General features: G+C 46.0%; 1 protein-coding gene across 4 annotated transcripts in view; it reads right to left on the reverse strand.

Moving 5' to 3' along the window:
• Positions 1 to 18002, reverse strand: part of NT5C2 (5'-nucleotidase, cytosolic II) — a 177423-nt gene that overhangs the window by 110496 nt on the left and 48925 nt on the right. Inside the window, exon 1 of one of the 4 annotated variants that reach the window (XM_039465015.2) lies at positions 1390 to 1467. The exons of 1 other annotated variant lie outside the window; for it this stretch is intronic. The gene's annotated coding sequence lies outside the window, so the exon portion shown is untranslated. Of the gene's footprint in view, positions 1 to 561; positions 1099 to 1389; positions 1468 to 18002 lie in introns of those variants that run through there. 2 more of the 4 variants (XM_039465016.2, XM_074382804.1) reach the window with 2 other exon arrangements.

Below are 18002 nucleotides of genomic sequence, written 5' to 3' on the forward strand. Positions count from 1 at the left end.
ATACTGCAATGAAAATGCACTTCAGAAATAAAGTCTGTGTATGCTAGTATCAACCCTGCATGTGGAGTTTCTAATGACTAACCAGATATGTTATCTTGAACTTAACCATTTTTGTTCCTTTTTCACTCTCAGCTCACATCTCTTCTTTTCTTTTCTTTTTTCACTTTTCAAACTGAACACTTTTAGGCCTGTATGTCTTCATCTGGATAAATTCCAACCGTTGTTGAAAAGCGACATGGTACATATTTTGAAAACCTAAAGCCTCCTGTACGCAGTAACATTACGTGTTCGTGATAAATGACACAGTTTCAATACTCTCCCTTTCACATTCCAGTCAGCTGTTTGCATGCGTTGCTTTAAGTGGGAAAATGAACAGTCTACAGACAGTGGGAAGCAAGTTCAGCTCAATCCCGAAGAGCCCGTCCGCCCCCGGCCGCGCGCGCGCACACACCCCCCTGTCACGGTTGACTAGTCATTTCGGGGCACTGCCCCCGTCAGACATCAGGGCCCTAAAGCTGCAAGCCCAGGAAGACGTCGACCCTGACAGCGGTGTCTACCTACTGCTTTCAGAAGCTGCAGCCTGCCGGAGTCAAACCCCCAAAACGTTCTTCTTACAACGCAGGGTTCAGGCCTCAGATCGGCATCTCGCCCTCTCCGGTTTCAGGAACCCCGAAAAAAGGAAAGGACTAGGCCGCCACGGAACGGCCGAGCCCCCTGACCGCAGCCGTCCGGATGTTTTTTGTGGCGGCTTGCAATTCGCTGTGGCCTTTCCAGGAAGTGCTGCACACGGGCGTGTGGCAAGCGAGCTGGCCGTTTCTCGTGGTCCTGCTAAAACGCTGTCAACCTGGCGCCCCGCCACAGAGGCCCGCCGGCTTCTCCGGGGGCGACGGCGGGCGCGCAGGGGGCGAGAAGGCCATGACAAGGGGCGAAGGCACGGCCTCAGGGGTGGCCGGGGACGGCCAGGAATGGGCTGGAGAACGAGAGCAGGACTGAGGAAAGGGGCACCACCCGCGTGAGGAAACGGGATGCCGGGCGGAACCCGGCGAACCGCCGCGCTTGCAGGCTGAGGCGGGGTCCCGGAGAGCCAGCCGCTGGGAAACAATGGCGCGAGCGTGACGTGAGCCGGAGGCGTCGCCGCGGCGCGGAGGAAGGGGCTGCCACGGGGCGGGGACCGCACCCAGGGAGCGGGGAGGCGTGTGGCGTCCGCGGGCGCGCGGGCAGAGTCTCGGCCTAAGGAGAGGGGCCTGGGGGCCGCGGTGCCTGGGGGCCGGGGGCGGAGGCAGGCGGCGGCCGCTGCCCTGGGGTCGCGCGCTCGGCCGCGCACCTCCTCACCTCGCTCCCCGCTCGCCAGCTCCTTCCCCACCCGCCCGCCGGTCCCGCCGCACTCACCGGCCCAGGCGCACAGCAACAATCCCAGCGCGCAACTGCCGCAGCCGCTCCAGCGTACGCCCTCCCCGCCGCCGCCGCCCGGCGCCGCCCTGTGCCGCCCCCTGCGCGCGCCTGGCCAGGGACGGGCGCGCTGTTCCTTCCCTCAGCTCCGCCGCAGAGCTGGGCGACGCCGACGCTCCCTGACCGCGCTGCGTCTGTCCCTCCCGCGCGTCTGGAGCTCTTCAAACAACGGAACGCCGGCTTTCACCTTCTGGCGGCGACGCACGTTGACAACCCTTCCATCGCCTTTAGGTCTCCGCCCTTGGCGTTCTGCCTGCGCCCCTCAGCCGGGTTCCGGGCTACCCTCTCCACAGCATCTCATTCCGACCAGGCTTTCCCTTGGGAGGAGAGGGCATCCTTTTTCCCAGGCACAGAATGTTCAAGTCTAGTGGACCTCAAAGCCCCTCATGGGTCCACACCCCCATGGCACCCTCGAATCCCCTTGATGGCTAGAAGCACCGGCTTTGAAGTTTTTTAGGAGTTCGAGTCCCAGTACCACCACTTACTGTAACCTCAGGGAAGGTACTTGCCCTCCTATACCCTGTGCCCACATCTGTAACACCAGGCTAGGAAACAGCAGTGCCCACATCAAAGCGTGTTGGCAGGATGAAATCACGCCACGCAGGTGAGGCCCTCGGCAGGGTCCCAGCACGCAGTAAGCACTCAACAAGTGTTCACCCCACCACCAGCAACTCAGCAGCAAGACTCCTCGGAAGCAGCCCACTATTTCCAGAGCACTGAATTCCTTCCAGGCCACTTTTACCAGCGAGACAATGTGTCTAAACTGCCACTCTCAGGGCCCAAATTCGATGCCTTGGAGCCGCAGAGAGCAAACATCTCATCTCTCTTGGACCTTTGACTTTTCAGGTACTTTACTTTTACCACCTCTGCCCAAGGTCGTCTTATTCCACATCAGTGTCTCTCATTCCTTCCATTGTTCCTCCTCTGCCCTGGTTATAAGGGTCTTTACCCCTCTCATGCAAATGGTTGAGTTCACTGTGATTTCTTTAGAACGTGTCACCCACGCCTGAACCAAATGTTTGTGGTATCATCAGAGCAAAGCAGGACTATAGCTTCCTTCTTTGGGGAGCCTAGTGCTTGGCACTCCTGCAATAAAGTTCTTGGCGTCCATACTGTTGACTTATATTGGGCTTGGAGTCAACCAAAACCTCCACGTCTTTTTAATAAGTGCTCCACTGGAGCATTTCTACCCCTTCTTAGCTTTTTAGTCAACTTTGCTTCAGGTCAGCTGAGGATAGGCCTTGGGCCTCTCACCTAGATTTCTCAGGATATATGGAAAAGAGAAATAGGGTTTCGAGGCTGGTGTGACACAATCATTAAACCAAGTACATTTGAAAAAACGCCAGGGTGGTGGGAACTGGTGGCTCAGCACTTTGGGAAGCTGAGGTGGGTGGATCATTTGAGGTCAGGAGTTCAAGACCAGCCTGACCAACATAGTGAAACCCCATCTCTACTAAAAATACAAAAATTAGCTGGGTATGGTGGTGCATGCCTGTAGACCCAGCTACTTGGGAGGCTGAGGCAGGAGAATTGCTTGAAGCCAGGAGGCAGAGGTTGCAGTGAGCCAAGATCATGCCACTGCACTCCAGCTTGGGCAAAAGAGGGAGACTCCATCTCAAAAAAAGCAAAGAAAAGAAAAATGGCCAGGGTTTTTTGTCTAAAGACCGGGGTACTGAGAGAAAAACAAATATACTGACACACACAAATGAATGTGATCACAACTGTGAAAAAAAAATTGCACACAAAAGACTAGAGAGAAGGGCCGGGTGCGGTGGCTCAAGCCTGTAATCCCAGCACTTTGGGAGGCCGAGGCGGGTGGATCACGAGGTCAAGAGATCGAGACCATCCTGGTCAACATGGTGAAACCCCATCTCTACTAAAAATACAAAAAATTAGCTGGGCATGGTGGCGCGTGCCTGTAATCCCAGCTACTCAGGAGGCTGAGGCAGGAGAATTGCCTGAATGCAGGAGGCAGAGGTTGCAGTGAGCCGAGATCGCGCCATTGCACTCCAGCCTCGGTAACAAGAGTGAAACTCCATCTCAAAAAAACAAACAAAAAAAAAGAAGACTAGAGAGAAATAAGTAATTGGTTATGTTGTTTTCTCTCAGTGATAAGATGGAGTGGTTTCTTTGTACTTTTGTATTAATTTCTTAGTGTTTGTATTATTTTTATAATCAATAACTTTGTTTTGAAAAATAAATCAGAAAAAAGAACTTAAAAAATCAGAGAGATGGAATAACTTGAAACAAATTGAAAACAAAGTTAAAAGATAAACAGAATAAAGTGAAAACTATTTGCAACATACAAAAGACAAGGGTATGTCTAACAAATCAATAAGAAAAAGAATGAATATGTTAATGTCAGCACTTTGAGAGACCGAGGCAGGCAGATCACAAGGTCAAGAGTTCAAGACCAGCCTGACCAGTATGGTGAAACCCCATCTCTACTAAAAATACAAAAACTAGCTGGGCATGGTAGTGCATGCCTGTAATTCCAGCTACTCAGGAGGCTGAGGCAGGAGAATCACTTGAACCCAGGAGGCAGAGATTACAGTGAGCTAAGATTGGGCCACTGCACTCCAGCCTGGGCAACAGAGAAAAACATCTTGAAAAGAAAAAGGATGAATAATCCATTAGAAATATGGGCATTCTTCCAGTAGATAATAGCTATAAATAATAATAGAAAATAATAATAAAGAAAAATGGGCAAAAATATAAGTAGGCAGTTCACAGAAAAGGAAATACAAACTGCCAATAAACATGCAAAAAGATGCCCAAACTTACTAGTAATCAGAAAAATGGAAATAAAACTGAGACTGGTATCAATTTTCAAGCTTCATAATATCAAAGAATGTAAACTGGCCCAGCCACTTCAGAGGGCAACTGGACAACATCTGTGACGTCTGTCTCACCACTGCCACTCCTAGTTACCACCCATGACTCCATGTGTATATGGAGATATGTGCAAGGATAATCACTGGGGTCTGCCAGGGGCAGTGGCTCACTGTAATCCCAGCACTTTGGGAGGCTGAGGAGGGTAGATTGCTTTGAACTCACAAGTTCAAGACCAACCTGGACAACATGGAGAAACACTGTCTCTACCAAAAAAAAAAAAAAAAAAAAAAAAATTAGCCAGGCTTACTAATGCATGCCTGTAATCCCAGCTACATGAGAGAATTGCTTGTGGCACAAGAATTGCTTGAACCCAGGAGGCAGAGGTTGTGGTGAGCCAAGATCACACCACTGCACTCCAGTCTGGTGATGGAATGAAACTCTGTTTTGAAAAAAAAAAAGAAAGGAAAGGAAAATTTAGAATCACCTAAATGCCCACCAACAGGGAAATAGCTAACTAAAATGTAGAATGCTTATATAATAAAATTCTATAGATAATTTAAATGAAGCATAGGCTACATAGTGAGACCTCATCTCTACAAAAAGTTTTTTTTTTTTTTTTTTTTTGAGACGGAGTTTCGCTCTTGTTACCCAGGCTGGAGTGCAATGGCACAATCTGGGCTCACCGCAACCTCCGCCTCCTGGGTTCAGGCAATTCTCCCTCCTCAGCTTCCTGAGTAGCTGGCATTACAGGCACGCGCCACCATGCCCAGCTAATTTTTTGCATTTTTAGTAGAGACAGGGTTTCACCATGTTGACCAGGATGGTCTCGATCTCTTGACCTCGTGATCCACCCGCCTCGGCCTCCCAAAGTGCTGGGATTACAGGCGTGAGCCACCGCGCCCGGCCTACAAAAAGTTTTTAAAAAAAGTCAGCCAGCCAGGCGTGGTGGCTCATACCTGTAATCCTAGCACATTGGGAGGCCAAGGTGTGTGGATCACCTGAGGTCAGGAGTTGAAGACCGGCCTGGCCAACACAGTGAAATCCCATCTTAAAATAAAACAAATAACAAAAAAAGTCAGCTGGGCATGGTGGCTCCACCATGTAGTTGCAGCTGCTACTCAGGAGGCTGAGGTGGGAGGATCACTCGAGCCCAGGAGGTCAAGGTTGCAGTGAGCTGTGATCGTGCCACTGCACTCAAGCCTGGGTGACAGAGCAAGACCCTGTCTCAAAAAAATAACAATAATAAATAAAAGAAGTGATCTTGATCTGCATGTATCAACATGGGTATATCTCAAAGTCGTATTTTGAATGAAAATAGCAAGTTGCAGGATTATATATATATAATATATATATCTAAATAGATAGTATTGATACTTTAAAAATTATTCACTGGGCCGGGCGCGGTGGCTCAAGCCTGTAATCCCAGCACTTTGGGAGGCCGAGGCGGGTGGATCACGAAGTCAAGAGATCAAGACCATCCTGGTCAACATGGTGAAACCCCGTCTCTACTAAAAATACAAAAAAAAAAATTAGCTGGGCATGGTGGCGCGTGCCTGTAATCCCAGCTACTCAGGAGGCTGAGGCAGGAGAATTGCTTGAACCCAGGAGGCGGAGGTTGCGGTAAGATGAGAACGCGCCATTGCACTCCAGCCTGGGTAATGAGCGAAACTCCGTCTCAAAAAAAAAAAAAAAAAAAATTATTCACTGATCCAAAACTTCAGTTAATCATGAAAAACATCAAATAAACCCAAATTGAGGGAATATTCTACAAAATACTTGACCTGTAATCTTCTAAAGTGTCAAGGTCACGAAAGTCAAGGAAAGACAGAAACTGTCAGAGACTGTCCTATTCACAGATAGGACACTAAAGAGATCTGACAACTAAATGCAGTGTGGTATCCCGGAACACAAAAAGGACACTAGTGAAAAAACTGGTGAAACTGGAATAAGGTCTATAGTTTCGTTATTAGTATTGTACCAATGTTAATTTCTTAGTTTTGAAACAGGGTTATGTAAATTGTTAACATTAAGAGAAGCTGGGTGAAGGCTATGTTGAAACTTTCTATACTATCTTTGTAACTCTTCCGTAAATCTAAAATTATTTCAAAATAAAAAGCTAAAACAGAACATACATAAATAATACCATTATTCCCTATTATCATACATTAGGTTTATGAAAGATTTTTAAAACAGATCTATAAAGCTACATGCCCAAAATATATCAGATGTTGTCTCTAAGATAGCAATAAGGGACCATTAATCCATCGAGAGAATGCTCGAAGGGAGTATTAGCTTTAGTTTTAATGGTTTGAAAGATAATTGTAATCATGTATTGCTTTTGTAACAAAAACTTCATTCTTTCAAATGCAAAAGGATAGAACAATTTGGCCTTGTGACTTTCAAGGGTAAGACAACCCAGGCCAAGTTATGAAACAACCTTCTAACAGAGGGCTGGGAGCCTGAGGAAACATAAAGAGCTTGCCTGAGGTCTCTAACCTGACATTAGCTGAGGAGCCTGGGTACTGCTTGGCAAAAGAGGCCACCCCACTGTGGCCTTGGATGGCCTCTCATCAACTTCCTGCCCAGGCACCCACGTGGCTGTCCCATCCAATCTGATCTACACTCTTTTCCCCAGAATACCAGAAACTCTGAGTCACCCAGAATATAAGCAGCATTCATCACTCATCAGTTTTTCTGCTTCTTGGTAGAAGCTTTCCTCAAAACTATGCATTGAGTGCCTACTATGTGCCTAACACTAACAGATACAGACATGAGTTTCTGCCCTCATGGAGACTACTGACTACTTGGAAGATGAACTCTAAGTAAACAAAAAAATCACTTTACTACAATTTTGTTAAGTGCTATGCAAGAAAAGTAAAAGATGCCATGAGGCAGAACAAAATAGAGTCTAGAGTTGGGATGGGGTGAGGGTCAACAAACCGTTCCCTTGAAATGACATCTTGGCTGAGACCTGAAGAATGAGTAGGATTCAGGTGAAAGTGAGAGGAGGGCCGGGTGCAGTCACTCACACCTGCAATCCCAGCACTTCGGGAGGCTGAGACAGGAGGATCGCTTGAGCCTAGGAGTTTAAGACCAGCCTGGACAACATAGCAAGATGCCATCTCTACAAAAAAAAAAAAAAAAAAAAAAAAAAAAAAGCCTTTTAAATTAGCCAGGCATGGTAGCACACACCTATAGTCCTAGCTACTTTGGAGGCTGAGGCAGGAGGATCACTTGGGCCCAGGAGTTTGAGGTTTCAGTGAGCTATGATCGAGCCACTGCAGTGCCGCCTGAGTGACAGAGCAACACCCTGAAAGAAGAAAGGAAGGAAAAGAAGGAAGGGAGGGAGGGAAGGAAGGAAGGAAGGAAAAGAAAGGAGGAAGGGAGAGAGGGATAACTTGTTTGGAAGGGTGAAAGAGGGAGCAGCTGATATTAGCCTTGCGCATCTGAGGAATAATCAGAAGCCTAAAGAGAAAGGGAGAAAGTGGCAAAAATAGGCTGGTGCAGTGGCTCACGCCTGTAATTCCAGCACTTTGGGAGGCTGAGGCAGGCAGATCATGAAGTCAGGAGTTTGAGACCAGCCTGACCAAAATGGAGAAACCCCGTCTCTAATAAAAATACAAAAATTAGCCGGGTGTGGTGGCACATGCCTGTAATGCTAGTTACTCAGGTGGCTGAGACAGGAGAATCGCTTGAACCCAGGAGGTGGAGGTTGCAGTGAGCTGAGATTGCGCCATTGCACTACAGCATGGGCAACAAGAATGAACTCCTTTAAAAAAAATGGTCCTGCCGGGCGCGGTGGTTCACGCCTGTAATCCCAGCACTTTGGGAGGCCAAGGCGGGCGGATCACGAGGTCAGGAGTTCAAAATCAGACTGGCCAACAAGTTGAAACCCCATCTGTACTAAAATATACAAAAAATTAGCTGGGCATGGTGGCTCTTGCCTGTAATCCCAGCTACTTGGGAGGCTGAGAAGGGGGAATTGCTTGAACTGGGACCCGGGAGGCAGAGGTTGCAGTGATCTGAGATCTCATCACTGCACTCCAGCCTGGGCTACAGAGTGAGACTCCATTAAAAAAAAAAAAAAAAAAGTGGGGAAGGCAATTAAAAAAAAAAAAAAGTCATGGAGGGAGGCAAGATCAGACCTGTCAGGGCACTGCAGACCATGTTAATGAATAAGAGCCCCAACCTTAAATGCAATGAAGAGTAACTGAAGGGCGTCAAGCAGAGTGGCAGGGATCAGATTTGCAGTTTAAATGTAACCAACAACTAACTGCCTCACATAGTCATGAAAATTAATTAGTTTGAATCAAGCAAAAATCTCTCAACTGCCTGTTGGAAACTTCCACTGGGTGTTTCTCATGTGAGAGAAGACAAGATCTGCAACCTTTATCCCAATCATTTTATTTGTTGAACATCTACCAGATGGTAGACACCAGAGATTCAAATTGATCCCCAGCTCACACCTCGTTCCAGAGTTTGCCAAATATCTGTTAAGGAAATCAGACACTTGGGTAAAAACTGAAGGTAGGTCCTTGTAAGCCTCATGCCAGATTAGTGACCCCAGAGATCTTCAGAGTTTCAGGAGAGATGGATTCTCAAGGATATAGGAGAGTCAGAATCAAATACATACACTTCATACCCGTGGATATAATTTTTTAATGGAAAATAACAAGTGTGGGAGGGAAGGATATGGAGAAATTTGAACACTCATGCATTGTTGGTCATTCCTCAAAAATATTAAACAAATGACCCAGCAATTCTGCTGCTAGGTAGATACCCAAAATAATTAAAAATAGGGATTCAAAAAGATACTTGTACACAAATATTCTTATCAGCATCTTCACAATAGCCAAAGTGTCCATCAACACATGAATGGATAAACAAGACATAATATATACATACAATGCAATCTTATTCGGCCATGAAGAAGAATGAAGTTGGGTAGGGTTCGAGGCTCACACCTGTAATCCTAGCACTTTGGGAAGCCAAGATGGGTGGATCACGAGGTCAGGAGTTCCAGACCAGCCTGGCCAACATGGTGAAACCCTGTATCTACTAAAAATACAAAAATTACCCGGGCATGGTGGCGTGTGCCTGTAATCCCAGCTACTTGGAGGCTGAGGCAGGAGAATCTCTTGAAACCAGAAGGTGGAGGTTGCCGTGAGCCAAGATTTCATCACTGCACTCCACTCCAGCCTGGTTGAAAGAGTGAAACTCAATCTCCAAAAAAAAAGAGAGGAATGAAGTTTTGGCTGGGCATAGCGACTCATGCCTGTAATCACAGTACTTTGGGAGGCTGAGGCAGGTGGATCACTTGAGGCCAGGAGTTTGAGACAAGCCTAGCCAATATGGCAAAACCTATCTCTACTACAAATACAAAAATTAGCTGGGCACACACTGTAATCCCAGCTACTAGGGAGGCTGAGGCACAAGAATGGCTTAAACTCAGGAGGCAGAGGTGGCAGTGAGCTGAGGTCATGCCACTACACTCCTGCCTGGGTGACAAAGCAAGACTCTGTCTCAAAAATACATACATACATACATAGAGTGATCTCAGAAATAAATAAAGGAAAGAAGTTTTGATAACGTGCTACAACTTGGATGAACGTTGAAAACATTATGCAGCCAGGCGTGGTGGTTCACACCTTTAATTCCAGCACTTTGGTAGGCAGAGGCAGGTGGATCACTTGAGGTCAGAAGTCTGTGACCAGCCTGGCCAATATGGTGAAACCTTATCTCTACTAAAAATACGAAATTAGCTAGGCCTGGAGGTGCATGCTTTTAATCCCAGCTACTTGGGAGGCTGAGGTGGAAGGACTACTTCAAGCCGGGAGTCAAAGGTTGCAGTTAGCCGAGATTGCACCACTGCACTCCTGGGGGACAGAGAGAGACTCCATCTCAAAAAAGAAAAAAAGAAACCATTATGCTAAGAGAAATAAGTCAGACACAAAAGGACAAATATGATATGATTCCACTTATATGGAATAGCTAAAATAGACAAATTCATAGAGGTAGAAAGCAGATTCACAGTCACCAGGCATTCAGGGAAGAAAGGAATGGAGAATTATTGCTTAATGGTTATAGACTTTCTGTTAGGGGTGATGAAAACATTTTGGACATAGACAGTGGTGAGGGTTGCACCACATCGTGAATGTAATCAACATCACTGAACAGTATATTTGAAAATGGTTAAAACGGCCTATTTTATGTTATGTATATTTTACCACAGTAAAAAAAAAAAGTAACTTTCTGAAAAAGGAATCAAATACACAAATAGCACTGTTTACGCCATGTTCACCTGACTTCTTCCAAATTTACATTTTTCAGTTCATAGAACACTCCAGTTTCCTTGTCCCTGAATGTATCATTTCTCTGCCTGAAAGGCTCTTTTTGGCCAGGTGCAGTGGCGTACGCCTGTAATCCCAGCACTTTGGGAGGGTGAGGCAGGTGGATCACGAAGTCAGAAGTTTAAGACCAGCCTGGCCAACATGGTGAAACCCCATCTCTATTCTTTTTTTATAAAAATAAAATAAAAAATAAAAAGAAAGGCTCTTTTCACCTTCCTGACTCATAATCATCCTGAAGGCCTTAACCCAAATGTTTCTCAGAGGACTTCCCTAATCCCCCACCCAATCTACCTGAAATTCTCTCCTGTCATTTTCTTTCATGCTGCCCGGTACCTTCCCTTCCCTTCTCTACCTTATCACCGTTGCAATTAAAGAAATATTTGTGTGATATGTTTTTAATATCTGCCTTTGCAGTACCACCTGTAAGCTCCAAGAGGGCAGGGACAGTCTGTCTTGTTCACTGAGAGGAAGACAGCCCTTAGCCCAGGTTCTGACACATTGGGGATTCCCTATATATTTTTTAATAAATTAATTCGTAACTAAATTACTGTGTGATGGGATTGTGGGCAGAATTTATTTTAATGCCTTTTTTTTTTTTTTTTTTTTTTGAGACAGAGTTTCGCTCTTTTTACCCAGGCTGGAGTGCAATGACACTATCTCGGCTCACCGCAACCTCCGCCTCCTGGGTTCAAGCAATTCTCCTGCCTCAGCCTCCTGAGTAGCTGGGACTACAGGCATGTGCCACCATGCCCAGCTAATTTTTGTATTTTTAGTAGAGACGGGGTTTCACCATGTTGACCAGGATGGTCTCGATCTCTTGACCTCGTGATCCACCCGCCTCGGCCTCCCAAAGTGCTGGGATTACAGGCATGAACCACCGCGCCCGGCCTTTTAATGCCTTTTATGGTGCGGCAAATTGGATTAAATTATTTGAATAAAAGAAGGAAGCAAACCAGGTCTCTCTTTCTTTTTTTTTTTTTTTTTTTTTTGAGATGGAGTCTCACTCTCTCCCAGGCTGGAGTGCAGTGGCTCAATCTCAGCAGCTCACTGCAACCTCTGCCTCCTGGGTTCAAGTGATTCTCCTGCCTCAGCCTCCCAAGTAGCTAGGACCACAGGCACGCAGTACCACACCCGGCGAATTTTTTTTAGTAGAGATGAGTTTTCACTATGTTGGCCAGATTGGTCTCAAACTCCTGACATCAAGTAATCCACCCACCACATACTCTTAAAGTACTGGGATTATAGCTGTGAGCCACCGCACTCAGCCAGCTCTCTACACTGTGAAGCTACAGCCTTCTCTTATAGCAGGAACCTGAGCAAATCATTAGTACAATTTGTTTCCAGGTAGATCTAAAATATCACCAACCATTCCAATTAGCCTCTAAATACCCATTTAAATAAGTGGTAAGTTGCTGCACTTAAAATGAAATACCCTTCCCTGTGCAACTAGAACCCATATCCTTCCTCCAGAGCAGTTCAGCCCACCTGAGCATTTCACACATTTGGGGTTAGCAGTACGTATTAGAACTAAAGCCTCAGTCTGGGCATGGTGGCTTATGCCTGTAATCCAGCACTTTGGGAGGCTGAGGTGGGTGGATCACTTAAGGTCAGGAGTTCAAGACCAGCCTGGCCAACATGGTGAAGCCCCAACTCTACTAAAAATACAAAAATTAGCTGGGTGTGGTAGCATGCACCTGTTGTCCCAGTTACTCAAGAGGCTGAGGCAGGAGACTCACTTGAACCCAGAGACAGAGGTTGTAGTAAGCTGAGATCATGAGATCATGCCACTGCACTCTAGCCTGGGCAACAGAGCAAGTGAGACTCCGTCTCAAAAAAAAAAAAAAAAAAGAACTAAAGCCTCAGTTGAACTTATGTCAGAGTGAGAAAGTACATTTACTTATCTATTTGAAAAGCCAATTCTTTCAGTATGTACAAGTCAGTTTCTACTATTTGTCAGTGAGAACATTTCCTAATTGATTTAATTTTCCCATCTTGGTAGTCCACATCTACCTCAGTAAACACTTTTCTATGCTAACAAGAAGCTAAACAAATATAATTATTTTTGAGATAAGAAATGCAAATAAAAGCTAATTTAGTGAGTTTGTTTTCTGGACGTGGACACTTGTGGAAACTGAAAAACGTGACCACTCAAAAGACAAAGTTTGCTCACAACAGTTTTTACATAAACACATTTTAGCCCACATACTGTTGATTTTCTCAGCCCACAAGCCATAGTCTTCTCTCTGCTTTTACTTTTTTACATCTTTTTTTTTTTTTTTTTTTTTTTGAGACGGAGTTTCGCTCTTGTTACCCAGGCTGGATTGCAATGGCGCGATCTCGGCTCACCGCAACCTCCGCCTCCTGGGTTCAGGCAATTCTCCTGCCTCAGCCTCCTGAGTAGCTGGGATTACAGGCACGTGCCACCATGCCCAGCTAATTTTTTGTATTTTTAGTGGAGACAGGGTTTCATCATGTTGACCAAGGATGGTCTCGAACTCTTGACCTCATGATCCACCCGCCTCGGCCTCCCAAAGTGCTGGGATTACAGGCTTGAGCCACCGCGCCCGGCTACTTTTTTACATCTTACATATAATTGCATGAACCAGAAAGTGCAAGGCAAACTGGTGACCACAGATGTTAGGAAACTTTTGTTCACAAGTAACAGGAAACCCGGTTAAAATGGCTTAAACGATAAGGAAGTTCAGAGGTATGGTACGCTCTGGTGTAAATATTCAGTAATCAACATTGCCATTTTTTTTTTTCTTTTTTAAACAGATGGTGTTTTACCATATTGGTCAGGCTGGTCTTAAACTCCCGACCTCAGGTGATCCACCCACCTTGGCCTCCAAAGTGCTTGGATTACAGGCGTGAGCCATCATGCCCAGCCAACACAGCCATTAAGGACCAAGTTTCGGCCAGGCGCGGTGGCTCATTCCTGTAATCCCAGCACTTTGGGAGGCTGAGGCGGGCTGATCACGAGGTCAAGAGATGGAGACCATCCTGGCCAACATAGTGAAACCCCATCTCCATCTCTACGAAAAATACAAAAATTAGCCAGGCATGGTAGTACATGCCTGTAGTCCCAGCTACTTGAGAGGCTGAGGCAGAAGAATCACTTGAACCCAGGAGGCGGAGGTTGCAGGGAGCCAAGATGGCGCCACTGCACTCCAGCCTGGCAACAGAGCAAGACTCCATCTCAAAAAAAAAAAAAAAAGGACCAAGTTTTACCCAGGAGCAGTGTGGCTCATGCCTGTAATCCCAACATTTTGGGAGGCTGAGGTGGGCAGATGGCTGGAACTCAGGAGTTCGAGACCAGCCTGGGCAACATGGTGCAACTCTGTTTCTACAAAAAATTTTAAAAACTAGGTGGGCATAGTCACGTGAACCTGTAGTCTCAGCTACTCAGGAGGCTAAAATGGAAAGATGACTTGAGACTGGGAGGTGGAGGCTGCAGTGAGAGGAGAACATGCCCAATGTACTCCAGCCTGGGTGGCAGAATGACACTGTCTCAAAAAAAAAAAAAAAAAGACCATGTTTTTTCCCTCTGTCCTGTCGCCCTGAAAGTTTGCTTCATCTTACAATGTGTAGGATGGCTCCAAGTGTCCTCCCTCATGTCAACAAAGCAGACAACACTCCTCCGCAACAACTCTTTCTTTCAACCTAATTGGAATGAATTAGGACATACACAGATCCCTCAGACTAAAAGTCATTGCCAAGGAAGGGCCATATACCAACAAATTAGATATTGTCCCTGGGGGTGGGAATGGAGAGGATATCTGAGCAAAACTGGAAGTTTTCATGGGGGGAACAGGTAGAGAGTGGATACTAAGGCAGTCAAGAGTATCCACTACAACTAGCAAAACTGAATATGCCCAGGCCTCGAGTTACAAGCAGTACTAAAGAAATAGAAAAATAACACATTGGATGTCACACATCCACTAATCTACCGGTTCTTAAACTTTTTTTTTTTTTTGAGACAGGGTCTGGCTCTGTTGCCCAGGCTGGAGTGCAGTGGCAAAATCTTGACTCACTGCAACTTCTGCCTCCTGGGCTCAAGCCATCCTCCCATCTCAGCCTCCCAAGTAGCTGGGACTACAGGCATACACCACCACACTCAGCTAATTTTGGTATTGTTTTGTAGAGTTGGGGTTTTGCTATGTTGGCCAGCATGGTGTCTAACTCCTATCTGCTAAGCTCAAATGATCTGCCCACCTTGGCCTCCCAAAGTGCTGGATTACACTGCACTAGGCCTAATCTACTGGTTCTTAACCCCCATGAGGGTTAACTCACCACCAGTGACTGGCTCATGCCAGCAGTGATTCTCAGAAACGACAGGAAGCCTATATTCTTGGTGGTGGTCTTTATGTCCTGAGTCTTCTTGCAAGCGAGAGAATCGTTTGTCTCAGTGGTATCAAAAACCTAGGCCTGCACCTTAGCCATCCCCTCTAGTCCTGGTTCATGCTGTCCCCTTCTTGGATCCCACCCTAGTCCTTCACAGTGACCTTGAGCTGAATTTCCCAATTTGGGAACTCTACCTTGGGAGTCTCAGAGTACATTTTGGTACGACAGCTCTATGCGATATTAATAGACGTTACTTAGGCAAAAAGTTCCAGGCTGGGCACTGGGGCTCATACCTGTAAACCCAGCTCTTTGGGAGGCCAAGACAGGAGTATTGCTTGAGCCCAGAAGTTCAAGACCAGCTTGGGCAACATAGGTAAGCCACATATCCACACACACACAAAAATGTTTTAAAGTTAGCTGGCTGTGATGGCTACCCAGCTACCCAGGAGGCTGAAAGGGAGAGGATCACTTGAGCCCAGGAGATCAAGGCTACAGTGAGCCATAATTAAGCCACCGCACTCCTGCCTCAGTGACAGAGTGAGACACTGTCTCAATTAAAAAAGAAAGAAAGAAAGAAAAAAGTTCCATTCTTGCTGAAATCTTGAAAGACCTATTTAGCGGCCAGGCGTGGTGGCTTACGCCTGTGATTCCAGGACTTTGGGAGGCCGAGGCAGGTGGATCATGAGGTCAGAAGTTCAAGACCAGCCTGACTAAAATGATGAAACCCCATCTCCACTAAAAATACAAAAATTAGTTGGGTGTGGTGGTATGTGTCTGTAATCCCAGCTACTGGGGAGGCTGAGGCAGGAGAATCTCTTGAACCTGGGAGGCGGAGGTTGCGGTGAACCGAAATTGCGCCACTACACTCCAGCTCAGGTGACAGAGCAAGACTCCGTCTCAAAAAAAAAAAAAAGAAAGACCTATTTAGCACTCAAAAAACTTGGGCATTTGTCATTACAAATTCCTAGTTCAGCAGATTTACTGTGTCTTTTAAAGATTGTAAGGCCTCTGTAAGCAAGAAAATGGCTCTGGTGAGATGGATTTATATAGGGATTTGTAAAAGGGATGTACTTTTTTTTTTTAATCATTGGTTCTCAAATTTCATCAGGCATAGCTGCCTGGGGAGCTTTCTAAAAGGCAGATTCCATACCCTATCTCAATCTTACCAATTGTGAATCTCTGGCCTTGTGTCCTAGGAATTCAAAATTTAAACAAACTCCTAAGTAATTCTGATGCAAGTAGTCCTTGTGTTGTCTGCAAATGTTAACTGTCTCCCTCATCCCTGCTTGTGACAGCAATCAATGTTGCCATGGTAGCAGCCAATCCGAGCCACTCCTTGCTGCCTGCTGCCCAGGCAACATGGACTTCATGGGTCTTTTCCTTGTTTGCTAGCCTAAAGGGCCACTTGGAAAAATAATCTTCTGAGTACTACAAAAAACTATACAATTGACCCAAAGAAACTGACTCACTGTTGCAGGATTAGGGATTACAAATCCCTCTGTTAACCTCACTTTCAGAGTATCAGTCTCTTTATCACCTTTTGTGGCTCCAATTCAGATGTCAGATGGTAGGCATCAATGTCTGTATTTCACTGGCATGAATAGGGTGCAGTCCCTGAGGCTCAGTTTTCAAAGCCCACCATGATTAAGTGTCCTCCCTTACCGGACACCTACAGCACTCCTGTTGTAACAAGCGTCATCTTGGGTTAACTGTAAATAAATCTCTCATTTGAATGGCAAGTAGCCGAGTTTACTTTCACCAAACGCAAAACAGTTCATTTCAGTTAATTCTTTGGTCAGATCTAGCCATCCATGCTTATAAGAAAAACGATAGGTAAAGTACTAGGATCTACATCTAACCTTAGCAGTTATGGTAAGCAGAATAATGGCCTAATCTCCAGAACCTGTGATTATGTTGCAGTTACATAGCAAAAGAGAATTAAGTTTGCAGATGGAATTCACTATGCTAATTAGATGATCTTAAATAGAAAGAGGAGCCTGAATTTTCCAGATGGGTCCAAGGATCCTTAAATGGGGAAGTGGGAAGGGGAGAGTAAGGGTTCAAGTAATGCATGTGAGAAAGATCTGACCTGCCATTGCAAGCTAGGAAGACGAGAGGAGACTGCAAGCCAAGGAATGCAGGAGGCCTCTGGAGGCTGGAAGACACAAGAAAACTGATTCCTCCCCAGAGTCTCCAGAAGTAACACAGCGCTGCTGACACCCTGATTTCAGCTCACTGAAGCCCACTTCAGACTTCTAAATTCCAGAATTGTAAGATAATACATTTGTATTATTTTCAGCCACTAAATCTATGATAATTTGTTACAGCAGCAGTAGGAAACTAATACACGAAGGATTAGGACAAAAGGCTAGAAAGAGACACAGACTAGAGCAGGCGTCCCCAAACTGCGGCCCATGGGCCGCATGCAGTCCCCGAGACCATTTATCCGGACTCCCGCCACACTCCAGGAAGGGGCACCTCTTTCATTGGTGGTCAGTGAGAGGAGCACAGTATGTGGCAGCCCTCCAACGGTCTGAGGGACAGTGAACTGGCCCCCTGTGTAAAAAGTTTGGGAAACGCCTGGTAGAGAGTCAAACAAATGTAGGCCTCCCTGTTCAGTGTATTACTACTCTTTCTGTAGTGGTGATCCAGAAAAAAGCCCTTAGTTTAATTCTATTAATTTTCCAGGAGACTTGCATTTGAACCATATAACCTAGTTCAGGAAACCTGCAGGATAAAAAAAAAAAGACTTAGATTATATCTTTTTTTTTTGAGACAGAGTTTCGCTCTTGTTACCCAGGCTGGAGTGCAATGGCGTGATCTCGGCTCACCGCAACCTCCGCCTCCTGGGTTCAGGCAATTCTCCTGCCTCAGCCTCCTGAGTAGCTGGGATTACAGGCACACACTACCATGCCCAGCTAATTTTTTGTATTTTTAGTAGAGATGGGGTTTCACCATGTTGACCAGGATGGTCTCAATCTCTTGACCTCGTGATCCACCCACCTTGGCCTCCCAAAGTTCTGGGAT

This window comes from Saimiri boliviensis, chromosome 12 (assembly GCF_048565385.1).
Source record: "Saimiri boliviensis isolate mSaiBol1 chromosome 12, mSaiBol1.pri, whole genome shotgun sequence".
In the NCBI taxonomy this organism is placed as follows: Eukaryota; Metazoa; Chordata; class Mammalia; order Primates; family Cebidae; genus Saimiri; species Saimiri boliviensis.